This window comes from Pogoniulus pusillus, chromosome 7, assembly GCF_015220805.1.
Source record: "Pogoniulus pusillus isolate bPogPus1 chromosome 7, bPogPus1.pri, whole genome shotgun sequence".
NCBI lineage: Eukaryota > Metazoa > Chordata > Aves > Piciformes > Lybiidae > Pogoniulus > Pogoniulus pusillus.
In genome coordinates, this window is record NC_087270.1 from 2,883,747 (window position 1) to 2,904,209 (window position 20,463).

The following is a 20,463-nucleotide window of genomic DNA, read 5'->3' on the forward strand; positions in this document are numbered from 1 at the left end:
TGTTACTGCCACAGCAGCAGCAGGAGCAGCAGCACAGACTAGGAAGAGAGGAGAGGCTACAGAAGAGAGAAGACCAGACAGCTCTTCTTCTCTCTCCAGTCACACTCTAAGTATGTCCTAAGCAATAATTTTAAAAGCCAGTGAACAGTAAGGTTCTTGTGCCCCTGTGCTCAGCACTGCTCAGGCCACAGCTTGAGTGCTGTGTCCAGTTCTGGGCTCCTGAATTGAAGAGAGATGTTGAGGTGCTGGAAGGTGTTGAGAGCAGGGCAGCAAGGCTGGGGAGGGGCCTGGAGCAGAGCCCTGTGAGGAGAGGCTGAGGGAGCTGAGGGTGTGCAGCCTGCAGCAGAGGAGGCTCAGGGCAGAGCTCATTGCTCTCTACAACTACCAGAAGGGAGGTTGGAGTCAGGTGGGGTTGGACTCTTCTGCCAGGCACCCATCAACAGAACAGGGGGACACAGTCTCAAGCTGTGCCAGGGCAGGTTCAGGCTGAATGTCAGAAGGAAGTTGTTGGCAGAGAGAGTGATTGGCATTGGAATGGGCTGCCCAGGGAGGTGGTGGAGTCACTGTCCCTGGAGGTGTTCAAGAAAAGCCTGGCTGAGGCACTTAGTGCCATGGTCTGGTTGACTGGCTAGGGCTGGGTGCTAGGTTGGACTGCATGAGGTCTCTTCCAGCCTGATTCTATAATTCTACAGTTCTATGAAAATGCTGGACCTGGGAGGTGGTTGGATGCCTGTCCCTGGAGGTGGTTCAAAGAGTCAAAGACGTGGTGCTGAGGGCCATGGTTTAGCCCCAGCTAATATATAGATATAGATATAGAAATATATGGATATAGAAATGGATAGATAGATAGATAGATAGATAGATAGATAGAGATATAGGTATATAGATTCAGAGATAGAGATAGATATGATATATGATATAGATATGAAGAAAAGGTCTGGCCTTGAGCTCTGTGCTAAAGGGTTGGACTTGATGATCTGTGAGGTCTCTTCCAACCCTGATGATACTGTGATACTGTGATATTGTGATCTGGGGGTCTGACTTGATGAAAAGCTCAACATGAGTTGGCAGTGTGTACGAGCAGCCCAGGCAGCCAACTGTGTCCTGGGCTGCAGCAAGAGCAGTGTGGGCAGCAGGGCAAGGGAGGGGATTCTGCCCCTTGGCTCTGCTCTCCTCACACCCCACCTGCACTCCTGGGTGCACTTCTGGAGCCCCCAGCACAAGCAGGACATGGAAGTGTTGGAGCCAGTGCAGAGGAGGATCACGAAGATGCTAACAGGGCTGCAGCAGCTGTGCTGTGAGGAGAGGCTGAGAGAGTTGGGGCTGTGCAGCCTGGAGAAGAGAAGGCTTGGAGGAGACCTTGGTGTGGCCTTGCAGGATGTGAAGGGGGCTGCAGGAAGGCTGGGGAGGGACTATTGACAAGGTCTTGTCATGACAGGAGGAGGAGGAATGGGTTTAAAGTGTCAGAGGGGAGATTGAAAGTGGATGTTAGGCAGAAGTTGTTTGCAGTGAGGGTGGCGAGACCCTGGCACAGGTTGCCCAGGGAGGTTGTGGAGCACAGAAGCACCCAATGTGATCAAAGATCACATTGGGTGCTTCTGTGCTCCACAATCTCCCTGAAGGTGTTCAGGAGCAGGTTGGATGAGTCCTTGAGTGACCTGTTCTAGTGGGAGGTGTCCATGCTTACGGCAGGAGGTTGGAGCTGAATGATCCTTGAGGTCCCTTCCAACCTAAACCATTCTGTGATTCAGTATAGATATAGATACAGAAATAAACAACCCTGGCAGTCCTTAACTTAGAAATTATTCCAGTTGCCAACATCCATCACAAATTACACAACTTGCCAGTAGTCATTTTCTGTACACAGCCTTCAAATAGCCATGAAACAAGGAGTGGTGCTGCACTCACTCTAAAAGGTGTTTAAAGTGTCATACATTGGATTGTCTGCACTTTTTACAGTGTGATGGTTTGGGTGTTCCCTGCCCCCCCCCCCCCCCACTGTGTAAATCACCCAGACTAGACTCAGCCAGCTCTGGAAGTTGAATGCAGCTTTTATTTACAGCTCAGCTCAGTATACAAGCAGATAGTTACAGTAGATGCAGTTATGGACAGAAATAGACAAGGGAAAAAAGAATACAGAAACACAACAGCCCTCCCAGAAACCTGAGTCCCCAGGAGGGGCTCCCAACTGCCCTTCCACCTTCTCCCACCCCTCTTCCTTACCCCAGACATTGTCTTGTGCCCCAAGGAAGAATGGAGGTCAGCCAGGGGGTTAGGAAGCAAGTGGATTAACCAGAGAGACAGAAGGTGAGGTTAGAGAGAAAAATGCAGCCCAGAGCTCAGGCAGAGAGTGAACTGCCATATCTATGCTTGGATTCTTGTTCTTATACATCTCAGCAAGCCTATGAGAGAAGTAGACATCACCCTTGTTTTCCTTCCACAGCCTGTAATCTAGTTCTTCTCACCCAAACATTCTAGCTAGCTTCAAACTAGCACATACAGATTCACTTACCCCACTTCTACCCATGTGTTAAGGACTCTCCATTATCACAGAATCACAGAGTGTGAGGGATTGGAAGGGACTCCAAAAGCTCACCCAGTCCAACCTTCCTGCCAGAGCAGGGTCACGCAGGAACTCATCCAGGTGAGTTTGAATATCTCCAGAGAGGGACACTCCACAACCTCTCTGGGCAGCCTGCTCCAGGGCTCCGTCATCCTTACAGTAAAACAGTTTTGCCTTCTGTCCCTGTGGCACTTTCTCTGCTCCAGCTGGCACCCAGTGCCCCTTGTCCTGTCATTGGACACCCCTGAGCAGAGCCTGGCTGTGTCCTCCTGACACTGCCCTGCATTTCTTTATCAACCGCAATGAGGTCACCCCTCAGGCTCCTCCAAGCTCCAAGCCCCAGCTCCCTTAGCTTGTCTTTATCAGGAAGCTGTTCCACTGCTGGCTCACACTCAGCTGCCTGGACACACTGCTGCTCACATTCAGCTGCCTGGGCACACTGCTGGCTCACATTCAGCTGCCTGGGCACACTGCTGGCTTACATTCAGCTGCCTGGGCACACTGCTGGCTCACACTCAGCTGCCTGGCACACTGCTGGCTCACACACAGCTGCCTGGGCACACTGCTGGCTCACATTCAGCTGCCTGGCACACTGCTGGCTCACACACAGCTGCCTGGGCACACTGCTGGCTCACACACAGCTGCCTGGGCACACTGCTGGCTTACATTCAGCTGCCTGGCACACTGCTGGCTCACACACAGCTGCCTGGGCACACTGCTGGCTCACACACAGCTGCCTGGGCACACTGCTGGCTCACATTCAGCTGCCTGGGCACACTGCTGCCTCACATTTAGCAGAGCCTGGCTGTGTCCTCCTGACACTGCCCTGCGTTTCTTTATCCACCACAATGAAGTCACCCCTCAGGCTCCTCCAAGCTCCAGACTCCAGCTCCCTTAGCTTGTCTTTATCAGGAAGCTGTTCCACTGCCTTCAGCATCTTTATGGCTCCTTGCTGGACTCTCTGAAGCATGCTGAGGAGCTGTGGGAAGATGAAAATGAGGTAACCAATCTCTTTTATGTTACACCTTCTTCCGACTTCTAAGCATGTCAATTATAAGGAGACTCCCTTCCCCATCAGCAAAGTGGCTGTAATTAGAGCTGAGTGAGGAGAAGCAAGGCTGAGTAACAGTTCCTTACACATTACTTCTTCATTTGGCACCGTGCCAAATGGAGCTGATCGTCACACTTAAGCTCCGTATCATTACACCTAGACGTGGGGCAAGAGCTGCAGAAAGCAATGGGCTCTGCCAGGAGCTTGCAGCAGTGGTTGCCCTAGGCAGGAGAGAAACAAGTCCTGCCCTTCCCATGCACGGGAGGTGCTAGAGGGCAGAAATGTTTGCACAAGTTCAGGACAGACAGGAAACTACTGGAGACAGTCCAGGGAAGGGCCACGAGGATGAGCAGAGGGCTGGAGCTGCTTTGCTAGGAGGACAGACTGAGGGGGTTGGGGCTGTGCAGTCTGGAGAGGAGAAGGCTCCCAGGTGACATTACTGTGACCTTTCAGTATCTTAAGGGGCTAAAAGAAAGCTGTGGAGGGACTTTTTAGGCTGCCAGGTAGTGATAGGTCTGGGGGGAATGGAACCAAGCTAGAAATGGGGAGATTCAGAGTGGCTGTTAGGAAGAAGTTGTTGAGCATGAGGGTGGGGAGAGCCTGGAATGGGTTGCCCAGGGAGGCAGTGGAAGCCTCATACCTGGAGGTGTTTAAGGGCAGGCTTAAAGAGGCTGTAGACAGCCTGATCTACTGTGGGGTGTCCCTGCCCGTGGAAGGTGGTTAAAGTAGTTCTATTATTAGATTAAAAAAAAATGAACCTGGTGAAATAAAATTTTACTCCTGGCAATTGTTCAAAGACTGCTGCAGCAAGAGCAGTGTGGGCAGCAGGGCAAGGGAGGGGATTCTGCCCCTTGGCTCTGCTCTCCTCACACCCCACCTGCACTCCTGGGTGCACTTCTGGAGCCCCCAGCACAAGCAGCACATGGAAGTGTTGGAGCCAGTGCAGAGGAGGCCACCAAGATGCTGAGAGGGCTGCAGCAGCTGTGCTGTGAGGAGAGGCTGAGAGAGTTGGGGCTGTGCAGCCTGGAGAAGAGAAGGCTTCCAGGAGCCCTTGGAGTGGCCTTGCAGGATGTGAAAGGGCTTTCAGGAGGACTGTGGAGGGACTATTGACAAGGTCTTGTAATGAGAGGAGGAGGAGGAAGGGGTTTGAAGTGGCTGAGGGGAGATTGAAAGTGGCTGTTAGGAAGAAGTTGTTTGCAGTGAGAGTGGTGAGACACTGGCACAGGTTGAGGGTGGTGAGACACTGACACAGATTGCCCAGGGAAGTTGTGATCTTTGATCACATTCTGTGCTTCTGTGCTCCACAACCTCCCTGGAGGTGTTCGGGACCAGGTTGGATGAGTCCTTGCACAACCTGTTCTAGTGGGAGATGTCCCTGCCTATGGCAGGGGTTGGAACTGGCTGAGCTTTGAGGTCCCTTCCAACCTAAACCATTCTATGATTCTATGTCCATGTAGTGTCTCTTTCTCTTCAATCAGCTCTTGTTTCTGCAGGGTTGAGTTTGTTCAGAGCACATCTGATATATCCTATGTCAAAACTGAGGGCTATGGGCAGCTGTGCACAGTTGGCAGCCCAGGAACCTTACCTGGCTCCTGAAGTGTTGGTGTCTCCCAGGGTATCTTCAGGCTATGGTTTTAATTTTGTTTTAACTCAACCCATCTGAAATTTTCATTACCTGAAGCCTACCTAAAGGCTTCTTTCTGTGTCTTGATCCAAGTTCTTCACTCAATATTTGAAGAGTCAACAGGGTACACATTGACTGAGCTTAACACTGAATCAGAAACTGAGCTTTCAGAATCACAGAACCACTGCAACATGCAGGTGAGCAAAGCCTCTCAGGAGCACCAAGGCCAACCCAGAACCCTGCTCTACAAAATTCACCTTAAACCATAGCCCCAAGCACCACATCCAAACCACCCTTAAACACAGCCAGGCTGGGTGACTCCAACACCTCCCTGGGCAGCTCATTCCAGTCCCTGACCACTCTCTCTACGAAAAACTTCTTCCTAATATCCAATCTAAACCTCCACAGCCTCAGCTTGAGGCCATTCCCCCTTCTTCTGTCTCCAATTCCCTGTGAGCAGAGCCCAGCAGCAGCCTCTCCACAATGTCCTTTCAGGTAGCTGCAGACAGCAATGAGGTCTGCCTTCAGCCTCCTCTGTTTCACACTACCCATGCCCAGCTCCCTCAGTCACTCCTCATCAAATTTATTCTCCAGGCCCTTCCCCAGCTTAGTTGCCGTCCTGTGGGCCTGCTCCAGCACCTCCACATCTCTCTTGTATTGCAGTGCCCAAAACTGAACACAGCACTCGAGCTGTGGCCTCACCAGAGCAGAGTCCAAGGGCACAATCACCTCCCTGCTCCTGCTGGACACAGCATTTTTAATCCCAGCCAGGATGCCATTGACCTCATTGTCCACCTGGGCACACTGCTGGCTTAATTCAGCCACCTGGGCACACTGCTGCCTTACATTCAGCTGCCTGGCACATTGCTGCTCACACTCAGCTGTCTGGGCACACTGCTGCTCACACTCAGCTGCCTGGCACACTGCTGGCTCTCAGCTGTCTGGGCACACTGCTGCTCACACTCAGCTGCCTGGGCACTCTGCTGGCTCACATTCAGCTGTCTGGGCACACTGCTGGCTCACATTCAGCTGCCTGGGCACACTGCTGGCTCACACTCAGCTGTCTGGGCACACTGCTGCTCACACACAGCTGCCTGGGCACTCTGCTGGCTCACATTCAGCTCCTGTCCATTACAACCCCCAGATCCCTTTCTGCCAGCAGCTCTCCAGCCACACTGCCCCAAGCCTGTAGCATTGCCTGGGGTTGTTATGCCCCAAGTGCAGGTCCTGGCATTTGGCCTTGTTTAATCTCCTCCCATTAATGTTGGCCATTCAGCAGATGCAGACATCCTTTCCAGACTGGACTAGTCCTGATTGACTCCAGCCTGCTTTACATTCATTCCTGACTGTGCCTCTGTCTCAAATGCAGGAGAAAATATTTCTACACCCAAACTCTGTTGAGAAGGGTAAATATGTAACTTGTCAAAAAGCCCAGATACAGAACCATCAAAATCTGCCCAGACTTTTGCAAGTATTAATATTCATTAAAATCTTAATTCTTTGGGGCTAATGATGTGTTTGCAAAACACAAATTGTCCCAGTTCTGCTACAAATGGTGAATTGATGGCACTCTGCTCACATTGCTGGGTTTCAGCACAGAATTCTGTCTGACACTGCTCAGGCTACTTGCTAAGACTGCTTCTGCTAGGTTTGGGAGTTCATATTCTCCTTGAAACCACAATCTGGCCATCTGTTGTTGACTTGGTGGCCAAGAAAGCCAACAGCATCCTGGCTTGGGTTAGAAACACTGTGGCCAGCAGAAGTAGGGAGGTGATCATCCCCCCCTCTGCTCAGCACTGCTGAGGCCACACCTTGAGTACTGTGTTCAGTTCTGGATCATGCACTCCAAGAAGGACACAGATGCTGGAGTGTGACCACCTGAGTCACAACAACCCCATGGTAAACTGCAGTAACTTGGGGCTGTGTGGTTGGAAAGCTGCAACTCTGAGAGGGACCTAGAGGGACCTGGAGATATTGGTTGGCAGTCAATCAAACCTGAGCCAGCAGTGCCCAGGTGGCCAAGAAAGCCAATGGCACCCTGGCTTGGGTCAGAAACACAGTGGCCAGCATGGACAGGTAGGTGACCAGTCCTCTGTGCTCAACGCTGCTGAGGGTACACCTTGAGTACTGTGTACAGTTCTGGGTCCCTCACTGCAAGGACATTGAGGGGTTGGAATGTGTCCAGAGAAGAGCAATGAGGCTGGTGAAGAGCCTGGAGCACCTAGGCTCTGAGGAGCATCTGAGTGAGCTGAGGGTGTTGTCAGGAGAAGAGGAATCACAGAAGCACAGAATTAACCAAGTTGGAAAAGACCTCTGGGATCATTGAGTCCAACCTGTCACCTAACCCTTCTCAGTAAATAAACCATGGCAGGAGGCTGAGGGGAGGCTTCATTGCTCTCCACAACTCCCTGAAGGGAGGTTGGAGTGAGGAGAGGACAGCTTCTTTTTGGTGTCGAGCAACAGGAGCAGAGGAAATGGTTTCAAGCTGCAGCAGGGCAGCCTCAGGCTGGATATTTGGAAATAATTCTTCCCAGAGAGGCTTCTCAAACACTGGAATGGTCTGCCCAGGGCAGTGCTGGAATCACTATTCCTGGGGGTGTTTAAGCAGTGTGTGGCCATGGCACTTAAGGACATGATTTACTATTGACTCCTGAGTGCTGGGTAGAGAGTTGGACTGGATGAGTTTGGAGATCTCTTCCAACTGTCTGTTTGCTGTGATTCTGTGATGCTGTGACTCTGTGAAAGGAGGTTTGGATTATTTACTGACTTAGTCACAGGCTAGACCAGTAATGCTCCCTATTTTACCAGCTCAAACTGGTCTCTCAAACTAGTACTTTACATTCTTTTGATAAAAGACAGGGGAGGGGATTACATTTATTTCTTTGTTTGTTTATTGGTTTATTTGCTTTATAACACCAATAGCAACTCCTTCCCCTTAGCAGAGTGAAGAGCACAAGAGTGTAGTGGGGACCAGGTCATAGCAGATTCCATTTTTTAGTGCATGAGGGAGAAAATCGCAGATTAAGAATGAAAAGGACCTCTAAGGTCAACAACTCATAGAATCATAGAATCAGCCAGGTTGGAAGACACCTCCAAGCTCACCCAGCCTAACCTAGCATTCAACCCTGTCCAATCAACCAGACCATGGCACTAAGTGCCCCAGCCAGGCTTGGCTTCAACACGTCCAGGCGCGGTGCCTCCACCACCTCCCTGGGCAGCCCATTCCAATGCCAATCACTCTCTCTGCCAACAACTTCCTCCTAACATCCAGCCTCAGCCTGTCCTGACACAGCTTGAGGCTGTGTCCCCTTCTTCTGTTGCTGGGTGCCTGGCAGCAGAGCCCAACCCCACCTGGCTACAGCCTCCCTGCAGGCAGCTGTAGACAGCAATGAGCTCTGCCCTGAGCCTCCTCTGCTGCAGGCCAAACACCCCCAGCTCCCTCAGCCTCTCCTCACAGGGCTCTGCTCCAGGACCCTCCCCAGCCTTGCTGCTCTGCTCTCAACACCTTCCAGCACCTCAACATCTCTCTTCAATTGAGGAGCCCAGAACTGGACACAGCACTCCAGGGGTGGCCTGAGCAGTGCTGAGCACAGGGGCACAAGAACCTCCCTTGTCCTGCTGCCCACACTGCTCCTGAGCCAGCCCAGGATGCCATTGGCTCTGCTGCCCACCTGGGCACTGCTGCCTCAGCTTCAGCTCCTCTCTCCCAGCACCCCCAGCTCCCTCTCTGCCTGCCTGCTCTCAGCCACTCTGGCCCCAGCCTCTAGTGCTGTTTGGGGTTGTTGTGGCCAAAGTGTAGAACTCTGCCCTTGGCCTTCTTCAATCTCATCCCATTTGCCTCTGCCCACCCATCCAGCCTGTTCAGGTCCCTCTGTAGGGCTCTCCTACCCTCCAATCCTGCCTGAAGATGTCAAGAAAACCTGTGGACATGACACTGCAGGATGTGGTTTAATGGCCATGGTGGTCTCAGGTTGAAGATTGCATTCAATGATCTTAAAAGCCTTTTCCAGCTGAAACAATCCATGATTGGTTCTATGATTCTATACCACTAACTATGTCCTGAAGTGTCAAGGATTTGTGAATTCAGTAGACCCAGAGGTTTCTGATAGCTGTTGGAGAAAAGAAACAAGGGTAGAAATTAAAATGACCTCTGCTCTTTCCCATGAGTCCTCCTTAGGAAATAGGTGCCTGAAGACACTGAAAGCTTCCCTTGAATTTCCATCACTTTGGAGTGGTTTTGCATTGGAATAACTCTTCTGTCATGAGAGGAATGCCTTCTGATGTTCACTGATGCAGACTACTGTGGGTTAATATCCCAAGCAGAGCTAAAGTGGGTAGAGTCAGATTGGATGTCAGGAAGAAGTTGTTCAGCATGAGGGTGGTGAGAGCCTGGAAGGGGTTGCCCTGGGAGGTGGTGGAAGCCTCATCCCTGGGTGATTTTAAGGCCAAACTGGATGTGGCTCTGGGCAATCTGATTTATAGTCATAGAATTATGTGTTCTTGCCCATAGCAGTGGAATTGGAATGGGATGATCATAGAATCATAGAATCAACCAGATTGGAAGACACTTCCAAGTCCATCCAGTCCAATCTATCACCCAATCCTATCCAATCAACCAGACCATGGCACTAAGAGGTCCCTGACAATTCTATGATTCTGTCTCTGCAGTCCATTCCCTTGTTGACACAGATGGCAACCTTCTGTGTGACAGTGCAGCTGAGCAACTGTCCAGCAGTGCTCAGAGCTGTGACATTTATCTGCCTGTGAAACTTGCACAATTGCCTTCTTTGAAAAGCAGGACACTTTCTGTACTGCTCTGGGTTTGGGCTTCATTTTCTACAGCACAGGTTAAAAAAACTCCACATGGCATGAGGCAAAGATATAGTCCTCTGGCAAGTGGGATTCTAAGACTGGGACATTTTAAGACTAGTAGTTTTTCTGGATCCTGGTGGTCCTTTACAACCATAGCGATTCATAGTGATTTCTGCATCCAGTGCTGGAGCCCCCATTACAAGAAGGATGTGGAGATGCTGGAGTGTGTCCAGAGCAGGGCCACGAGGATGAGCAGAGGGCTGGAGATGCTCTGCTGTGAGCACAGAGTGAAAGAGTTGGGGCTGTTGAGTCTGGAGAAGAGGAGGCTCCCAGGTGACCTTCTTGTGGCCTTCCAGGATCTGAAGGGGGCTACAAGAAAGCTGGGGAGGGACTTTTTAGGCTGTCAGGTAGTGAAAGGACTGAGTGGAATGGAGCAAAGCTGGAGGTGGGGAGATTCAGAGTGGCTGTTAGGAAGAAGTTGTTCAGCATGAGGGTGGTGAGAGGCTGGAATGGGTTGCCCAGGGAGTCAGTGGAAGCCTCATCCCTGGAGGTGTTTAAAGCCAGGCTGGCTGAGGCTGTGGGCAGCCTGCTCTAGGGTAGGGTGTCCCTGGGCATGTCAGGGGGGTTGGAACTGGACGATCCTTGTGGTCCCTTCCAAAGCTCACTGATTCTATGATTCTATGATAGCGATAAGATGCTGTGCTGAAGGATTTGGTTTAGTCAAGGACTTGTCAGTGTGAACCTAATGCTTGGACTCGAGGAGCTTGAAGGCCTTTTCCAACCTAAGAAATTCTGTGATTCTGTGATTCTGTTTTAAGAGAAATGAACAGTTCCACTTTCAATATATCTTTTTTTCTTGCCAATACCCCAAGAAGAAAGCAAAAGGAAGAGAGAGGGATAATGTCTTCCAGATGACAGCTTTCTGGATGGAAGAGGAAATTTTCATTAACATGCAGATTGCAGATCATTTTGATTCATACTCCCTAAGCAAGCTAATTTGGGCTGCAGCCAACCTTCTGACTGTGTGATGACAACACAAAGAGCTTCATCGCCTCTCTTCCAGCGCTAAAGACTCCTTGAGTGACAGCCGTGGGCTCTGAGCTCGGCAGGACTCTTCACCCCGCTGCGACCTGCAGTGGCAGAGCTGCCTCTGCCCTTGGCCCCCAACTGGGGCTTTCTGCAGCAAGGACAACTCCACCACGCCAGGACGAGAGGAACAAAGGGAAGGGTCTGCTCAAGACGGCGTTCAGGGGTGGTGTGCGTTTGGTGTCCGCACTGCCAGGGTGTGATGGCCACAGTGAGTACTTTGATCTCCTCCCAGGGTCTCCTCCACCATTCCACATCAAACCAAAAGGAAATAAAGGGGAGGGGTGTGATGGGTTGGGTGTTCCCTGCACCCCCACACTTTAGAAATCACCCAGGCTAGACTCAGCCAGCTCTGGAAATATGAATGAAGCTTATATTTACAGCTAGCACAATATGCAAGCAGATAGTTACAGTATGTAGTATCTGTGAGGTCTCTTCCAACCCTGATGATACTGTGATCCTGTAATACAAGGGAGGTTATTCTTCCCCTGTACTCAACACTGGTCAGGCCACAGCTTCAGTTCTGTGTCCAGTTGTGGGCTCCTCAATTCAAGAGAGATGTTGAGGTGCTGGAAGGTGTCCAGAGAAGGGCAACAAAGCTGGTGAGGGGCCTGGAACACAAACCCTATGAGGAGAGGCTGAGGGAGCTGGGGCTGTTTAGCCTAGAGAAGAGGAGGCTCAGGGGCAGACTTCAGTGATGTCTACAACTATCTGAAGGGAGGCTGTAGCCAGGTGGGGGTTGGGCTCTTCTGCCAGGCAACCAGCAACAGAAGAAGGGGACACAGTCTCAAGTTGTGCTGGGGGAAGTATAGGCTGGATGTTAGGAGGAAGTTGTTGTCAGAGAGAGTGATTGGCATTGGAATGGGCTCCCCAGGGAGGTGGTGGAGTCACTGTCCCTGGAGGTGTTCAAGCAAAGCCTGGAAGTGGCACTTAGTGCCATGGTCTGGGTGATTGGATAGAGCCTGGTACTAGGTTGGACTGGCTGAGCTCGGAGGTCTCTTCCAACCTGCTTGATTCTATGATTCTATGATTCTATACGGAAATAGACAAGGTAAAAGGTAATACAGAAACACAACAGCCCTCCCAGAAACCTGAGTCCCCATGAGGAGCTCCCAACTGCCCCTTCACCTTCCCCCTATCCCTCTCAACCTTACCCTAGTCCCAAGGAAGAATGGAGGTTTGGCCAGGGGGTTAGGAAGCAAAGTGGATTAGCCCAAAATGGAGGGTGAGGTTAGAGAGTAAGATGCAGCTCAGCCAGTTTCCCAGCAGAAGCGAGACAAGACTCCCTTATCTATGTTTTGCTTTTATTCTTCTCAGCAAGCCTATGAGTGCAGTAGACATCACCCTTGTTTTGCTTCCACAGCCTGTAATCTAGTTCTTCTCACCAAAACATTCCATCTTGCTTCAAACTAGCACAAGGGGGAAAAAATATCTGCATCTGAGCATTGGCTGCTTTGTGAGAATGGTAACTGTGACCTGCTTCCCCCACAGATGTTTTCACACACCTATGGTCTTGAATTCTGGCAAAGATTTTTGGCAGTGTCATCTCAGGGGAGCAGTGGAGTGAGCACTGCCTTCAGTTTTGAGCTCCCCAGTGTAAGAGGGACAGAGAGGTGCTGAAGAGAGTCCAAGGATGCTGAGGGGATGCTTTTGGGATGATGAGGCTTCCACCACCTCTCTGGGCAACCCCTTCCAGGGTCTCATCACTCTCATAGTGAAGAACTTCTTCCTAATGTCCAGTCTGAATCTACCCACTTCTAGGTCTGCTCCATCCTCCTCAGTCCTACTGCTACTTGACAGCCTAAAATGTCTCTCCCCAGCTTCCCTGTAGCCCCCTTCAGATACTGGAAGGCCACAAGAAGATCTCCTCAGAGCCTTCTCTTCTCCAGACTGAATAACCCCAGCTCTCTTAGTGTGTCCAGTATAAGTTCCTTCTACATCACTTTAGAGATGCAGGGACAGGGATCTGCTGGAGAGAGTCTATGAGAGGGCTATGAGGATGATGAGTGGACTGGAGCACTGCCTGGAGAGGAGAGGCTGAGGGACTGGGACTGTATAGTCTGGAGAAGAGAAGTCTCAGAGGAGATTTAATCAAGGTCCATAAATCTGTGAGGGCTGGGGGTCAGGAGGGGGACAATTTTTCTTCCCTGAGAGAGTCATTGGACACTGGAATGGGCTGCCCGGGGAGGTGGTGGAGTCGCCGTCCCTGGAGCTGTTCAAGGCAGGACTGGACGTGGCACTTGGTGCCATGGTCTGGCCTTGAGCTCTGTGCTAAAGGGTTGGACTTGATGATCTGTGAGGTCTCTTCCAACCCTGATGATACTGTGATACTGTGGTACTGTGAAATCCACTTTCACTAGGGCAGGGGACAATATTTCCACACACAATATGTGCTGGGTGAAAGAGGCTGCTCCTGCTGCAGCTGGCACTGCTCCAGCCTTGGCTGGGCAGATTTCTGATTCAGGATTGGGAGCTGAACTTTGCAGCTGCTTTCATTGCCTTTTTGAGCCTTTTTTATTTCTTTAGTTCTATTTTATTTTTCCTTTTTTTTTTCATTTCTTCTTTCACTTTTTTATATTTTCTTCCTTCGTTTTTCCCTTTTCTTTCTGCTTTCTTTTATTTTTTCTTTTTTTCTTCTTTTTTCTTTTTTTTTTTGGTTTATTTTTCCTTTTTTGTTCCTTCTTTTATTTTTTCCTTTTTTCTTTTTCCCATTTTTTCTTTTCTTCTTTCTTCTTTTTTCTTTTCTTCTTTCTTCTTTTCTTCTTCTTCTCTTTTTTCTTTTTCCCATCTTCTTTTTTCTCTTTTTTCTTTTTTCTTTTTTTCCCTTTTATTTCTTTTTAATTTTTTCTTTCTTCTTTCTTTCTTTTTCTTTTTTTTTCTGTTTTCTTCCTTTATTAATTTCTTTTAAATTTTTTCTTTCTTTTTTTTTCTTCTTTCTTCTTTCCCCTTTTCTTCTTTCCTTTTTTTTTTAATTTATTTTTCTTTCTTCTTTCTTCTTTTTTTTCTTTTTGTTTTCTTTTTCCTTTTTTCTTTATCCTTTTTTCTTTTTTTTTTTAATTTCTTTTCCTTTCTTCTTTCTTTCTTCTTTTCCCTTTTTTGTCATTTCTTCTTTTTTTCTTTGTATTTATTTTTCTTTTTTTTCGTTATTTTTTATTCTCTTTTCTGTTAGTTTTTCTTTCTTTTTTTTTCTTCTTTTTTCTGTTTTCTTTTCCTTCTTTCTTTGTTTTCTTTATCCTTTTTTCTTTTTCATTTTTTGTAATTTCTTTTCCTTTCTTCTTTCTTTCCTCTTTCTTCTTTTATTCTTTCTTCTTTTTCTTTCTTCTTTCCTTTTTTAAAAGTTTTTCTTCTTTATTTTTTCTTTTCTTTCTTTTTTCATTTTTCTTTTTTCTTCTTTTCCCTTTTCTTCTTTCTTCTTGTTTTTCTTTTTAATTTTTCTGTTTTATTTAATTTTTTCTTCTTCCTTCTTTCTTCTTTTCCCTTTTCTTTTTTCTTTCTTCTTTTTTCTTTCATCTTTCTTCTTTTTTCTTTCATCTTTCTTCTTTTTTCTTTCAATACAAACATGCAGAAAGCCATTTCTGTGTGCACAAGAATTTTAGCATGATGAAACCACGAGGGTGAAGCTTTGGTTGCTGGAAGAAAGCAGAAATTTCATCCATTTGATAGCAGGATTTAAAGTGTGGATTACTGGAAAATGCATTTATTAAGTCTGACCTACTTTTTAATCTTTAGTATTCCAGTTTGGTTTCCTTACAACACAGGGAGTTTCAAGGTCTGCTTGCTCCTATCCATTCTTATTTAAGTTGCTTTGGAGCATCAAAGAATCATTAAGGTTGGAAAAAGGACTCTAAGATCATCAGGTCCAACTAACAAGTCAACACAACACTGCTATGCTCACTAAACCATGTTCCAAAGTAGTGTAATTGATAGAGGGAACCCATGTTTAGTTCAGGTAGGACACGTGCCCCAACAGACTGCATGGGGCTGGGAACTGACAGGTCCTCAGTTCATGTTTTGCTGGTGATGCTGCCTTGGAAGGGCTGCTCAGCCTTTCTGGACCTATCTGAAAGCACTGCCTCACAGAAGAGGGATCAGGCCCAGCCAGCATGGGTTTAGGAAGGGCAGGTCCTGCCTCACCAACCTGATCTCCTTTTATGATCAGGTTCCTGCCTGGTGAGTGTGGGGAAGGCTGTGGATGGAGTTTACTTGGACTTCAGCAAAGCCTTTGACACTGTCTGCCACAAGAAGCTCCTGGCCAAGCTGGCAGCTCATGGTTTGGACAGATTCACTCTGTGCTGGATCAAGAACTGGCTGGATGGCAGAGCTCAGAGAGTGGTGGTGAATGGTGCCACATCCAGCTGGCAGCTGTTACTAGTGGTGTGTCCCAAGGATCAGTGCTGGGCACAGTCCTGTTCAATATCTTTATTGATGACCTGGAGCAGGGGATTGAGTCCAGCATCAGTGAGTTTGCAGGTGACACCAAGCTAGGAGCAGGTGTTGATCTGTTGGAAGGTAGGAGAGCCCTGCAGAGGGACCTGGCCAGGCTGGATGGGTGGGCAGAGGCCAATGGGATGAGATTGAACAAGGCCAAGTGCAGGGTTCTGCACTTTGGCCACAACAACCCCAAGCAGCACTATAGGCTGGGGCCAGAGTGGCTGGAGAGCAGTCAGGAGGAAAGGGACCTGGGGGTACTGATAGATAGTAAGCTGAAGATGAGGCAGCAGTGTGCCCAGGTGGCCAAGAGAGCCAATGTCATCCTGGCCTGCATCAGGAGCAGTGTGGCCAGCAGGACAAGGGAGGTTATTCTGCCCCTGTACTCAGCACTGGCCAGACCACACCTTGAGTACTGTGTCCAGTTCTGAGCCCCTCAATTCAAGAGAGATGTTGAGGTGCTGGAACATGTCCAGAGAAGGGCAACAAAGCTGGTGAGGGGCCTGGAGCACAAATCCTATGAGGAGAGGCTGAGGGAGCTGGGGGTGTGCAGCCTGGAGAAGAGGAGGCTCAGGGGTGAGCTTATTACTGTCTACAACTACCTGAAGGGGCATTGTAGCCAGGTGGGGGGTGGCCTCTTCTCCCAGGCAACCAGCAATAGAACAAGGGGACACAGTCTCAAGTTGTGCCAGGGCAGGTCTAGGCTGGATGTTAGGAAGAAGTTCTTCCCAGAGAGAGTGATTGGCATTGGAATGGGCTGCCCAGGGAGGTGGTGGAGGCACCGTCCCTGGGGGTCTTCAAGCAAAGCCTGGATGAGGCACTTAGTGCCATGGTCTGGTTGATTGGATAGGGCTGGGTGCTAGGTTGGACTGGATGAGCTTGGAGGTCTCTTCCAACCTGCTTGATTCTATGATTCTAAGAGTCATAGAATGGCTTAGGCTGGAAGGGACTTCAAAGATCATCTGCTCCAACTGCTCCATCAAGGGCAGGAGCTCCTCTCAACTAGACTCAGCTGCTCAAGGCCTCAGCCAACCTGGCCTTGTAGACTCCTAGCCAAGAGGCAGCTACAGCCTCCCTGGACAGCCTATTCCAGAGTCTTGCCACCCTGGTGCTGAAGAAACTTAGCTCCAGTCTAGCCCTGCTCTTCCTCAGCTTCAAACGATTCCTCCTTAGCCTGTCTCTAGACACCCTTATGAAAAGTCCCTTGCAGCCTTCCTGTAGGATCCCTGCAGGCATCAGTAAGCAGCTGTAAGGTCCCCCCAGAGTCTTCTGCAGGCTGAGCAACCCCATGACTGTGAACAGTCCTGCTTTGCAGGGCTGCTGGACTTGATGATCTCTGGAGGTCTATTCCAAATCTTAGCATTATGTGATTCTATGAGAGTTGAGAATTGCAGAATCACAGAACATTAGGGCCTGGAAGGAACCTCAAAAGACCATCTAGACAAAGCCCCCCTGGCAGGGCAGGATCACCTAGAGTAGGTCCCACAGGAATGTGTCCAGGAAGATTCTAAGTATTTCCAGACATGGAGACTCCACAGCCTCTCTGGGCAGCCTGCTCCAGGGCTCTGTCACCTTCACAGTGAAAAAAAGTTTTGCCTTCTGTTCCAGTGGCACCTCCTTTGCTCCAGCTTGCCCCCAGTGCCCCTTGTCCTGCCATTGGGCATCCCTCAGCAGAGCCTGGCTGTGTCCATCACATTCTGTGATTCTGTGATCGATGACCTCCCTGGGCAACCTGTGCCAGTGTCTCACCTGCTTGCCTCACTGCAAACAACTTCCTAACATCCACTTTCAATCTCCACCCTGCCAGTTCAAACCCATTCCTCCTCCTCCTCTCATGACAAGATCTTGTCAATAGTCCCTCCCCAGCCCTCCTGCAGCCCCCTTCAGATCCTGTAAGGCTACTCCAAGGTCTCCTCAAAGCCTTCTCTTCTCCAGGATGAAGAGTCCCAGCTCTCCCAATCTGAAGAAGCTCTACAGTGGAAATTAGAATCATAGAATCAAAGAATCAGTCAGGGTTGGAAGGGACCACAAGGATCAGACAGTTCCAACCCCCTGCTGTGGGCAGGGACACCCTACCCTAGAGCAGGCTGCCCACAGCCTCATCCTGCCTGGCCTTAAACACCTCCAGCCATGGGGCCTCAACCACCTCCCTGGGCAACCCATTCCAGCCTCTCACCACTCTCATGCTCAACAACTTCCTCCTCACCTCCAGCCTAAATCTCCCCACCTCCAGCTTTGCTCCATTTCTCCCAGTCCTGTCCCTACCTGAGAGCCAAAAAGTCTCTCTCCATCTTTTTTGGAGCCCCCTTTGGACACTGGAAGGCCACAAGAAGGTCACCTGGGAGCCTCCTCTGCTCCAGCCTCAACAGCCCCAACTCTTTCACTCTGTGCTCACAGCAGAGCTGCTGCAGCCCTCTCAGCATCCTCGGGGCCCTGCTCTGGACACACTCCAGCATCTCCACAGCCCTCTTGTCCCAGGGGCTCCAGCACTGGATGCAGTACTCCAGGTGGGGTCTCAGCAGAGCACAGCAGAGGAGGAGAATCCCCTCCCTGGCCCTGCTGGCCACACTTCTGTTGCTGCAGCCCAGGCTCTGCTTGGCTTTCTGGGCTGCAAGTGCACACTGCTGGCTCCTGTTGAGCTTCTCCTCCACCAGCATGCCCAAATCCCTCTCCTCAGGGCTGCTCTCCAGCCACTCACTGCCCAGCCTGCATTTGTGCTTGGCATTGCCTTGGCACAGCTTCAGGACCTTGCACTTGGTCTTGTTGAACCTCCTGAGCTTGGCTTGTGCCCACCTCTGCAGCCTGTCCAGGTCCCTCTAGCTGGATCCCTGCCCTCCAGCCTGGCTGCTGCACCACACAGCTTGGTGTGCTCAGCAAACTTGCTGAGGCTGCACTCAGTGTCTCTGTCCATGGCACCCACAGAGATGTTGAACAAGACTGGTGCCAGGACTGATCCCTGAGGGACTCTGCTTGTTGCTGGCCTGCATTTGGACATGGACTTGTTGACAGCCACTCTTTGGTTGCAGCCATCAAATCAGTTCTGTATCCATCAGTGCTCCACCCATCAGACCCATGTGTCACCAGCTTGGAGACAAGGATGTGGTGTGGGACAGTGCCAGAGGCCTTGCTCAGGTCCAGGTAAATGCCATCAGTTGCTCTCCCCTCATCTATTCATGTTGTGACCTGTTCATAGAAGGCCACCAGGTTTGCCAGGCAGGATTTGCCCTTGATGATTGAAGGTTTAACCCTCACGGTGAGACACCAAGCCTGCTGTAAGACATCTGCTGAGCATGGAAGAGGTTGCACTGAGCCACACACATCTGAACAGTTGATTCTTGTGCTGACTCCTGCTAGCTGGAGCTGCACAAGCACAGCATATGCAGCCATCAAAGCACTTCTCAGCTTGCTCACTCTGACACAGGGGATGTGGCAAAGCAGCAATCTGGTCCACAGAAAAAGGCAATGTGCTTGCTAGGGTGCAGACAGAGCAGTTTGGTTATGGCTGCATGCTCCATTGTTCACAGAAGACACTTGTCAAGTGTGATTGCCTTCTTCATGCCTATTGCTGTGCTTCCAGTGCTTCAGTTATGCTTGTTTCTTTTTTTAGGTAGCTGTAATTGAATGCTTTTTAATTATTACTTTAGTGTACAGCATGGAAAAACCTATATAGATGAATGACATCCACAGAAGGTTTTGCTCTTCTCTGGAGAGGGTCCTGAGAAGGATAAAAAAGCTGTCCAGAGAGGGACAAAGGATCTGGAGAACAGCTGAGGGAGCTGGAGTTGTTTAGTCTGGTTAAAAGGAGATTGAGAAGAGACCTCATTGCTCCCTACAGCTCCTTGAAAGGAGGTTGGGGCTAGGTGGATGTTGGTCTCTTCTCCCTAGGAACAAGTGAGAGGATGGGAGGAAATGGCTTCAAGTTGCACAGGGGAGCTTTAGGTTGGATATTAGAACTTCTTGGCTGGAAGGGTTCTCAAACACTGGCACAGGCTGCCCAGGGAGGTGACTGAATGTCCATCCCTGGAGGTGTTTCAAAGAGACTTCAAGTTGCACAGGGGAGCTTTAGGTTGGATATTAGAACTTCTTGGCTGGAAGGGTTCTCAAACACTGGCACAGGCTGCCCAGGGAGGTGACTGAATGCCCATCCCTGGAGGTGTTTCAAAGAGACTTCAAGTTGCACAGGGGAGCTTTAGGTTGGATATTAGAACTTCTTGGCTGGAAGGGTTCTCAAACACTGGCACAGGCTGCCCAGGGAGGTGACTGAATGCCCATTCCTGAAGGTGTTTCAAAGAGACAGAGCTGTGGTGCTGAGGGCCATGGTTTAGCCCCAACCTTGGCAGAGTTAGGACTCAGTGATCTCAAAGGTCTTTCCCAGCTGAAAAGATGCTGTGGTTCTGCCATCTCACCCTCAGCAAGCTTCCAAATCGTTTGCTCTAATAGGAATAAAATCTTGCTTCTAAGAAACCATTCTCAGATCCAAGGGAATGTCCTGCAGGTTTGGAAAGGTTCCTCTGGGAAGATTCCCCTGGTTTGCTATGGTGTGCTGGGGAGTGTCAGAACAGGAGTTTCAGCGTGTAGAACTGGGGTTTGTGAGCTCTGAGTAAAGTCTAATTGGTAGTAAATGAGGAAAGGAAGAAAGGAAGAAAGGAAGAAAGGAAGAAAGGAAGAAGGAAAGAAAGAAAGAAAGAAAGAAAGAAAGAAAGAAAGAAAGAAAGAAAGAAAGAAAGAAAGAAAGAAAGAAAGAAAGAAAGAAAGAAGAGCAAGAGAGAGAAAGAGAGGAGGGAAGAAAGGAAGAAAGGAAAGAAAGAGAGAGAAAGAGAGAGAATGAGAAAAACAGAAAGAGAAAGAAAGAAAGAAAGAAAGAAAGAAAGAAAGAAAGAAAGAAAGAAAGAAAGAAAG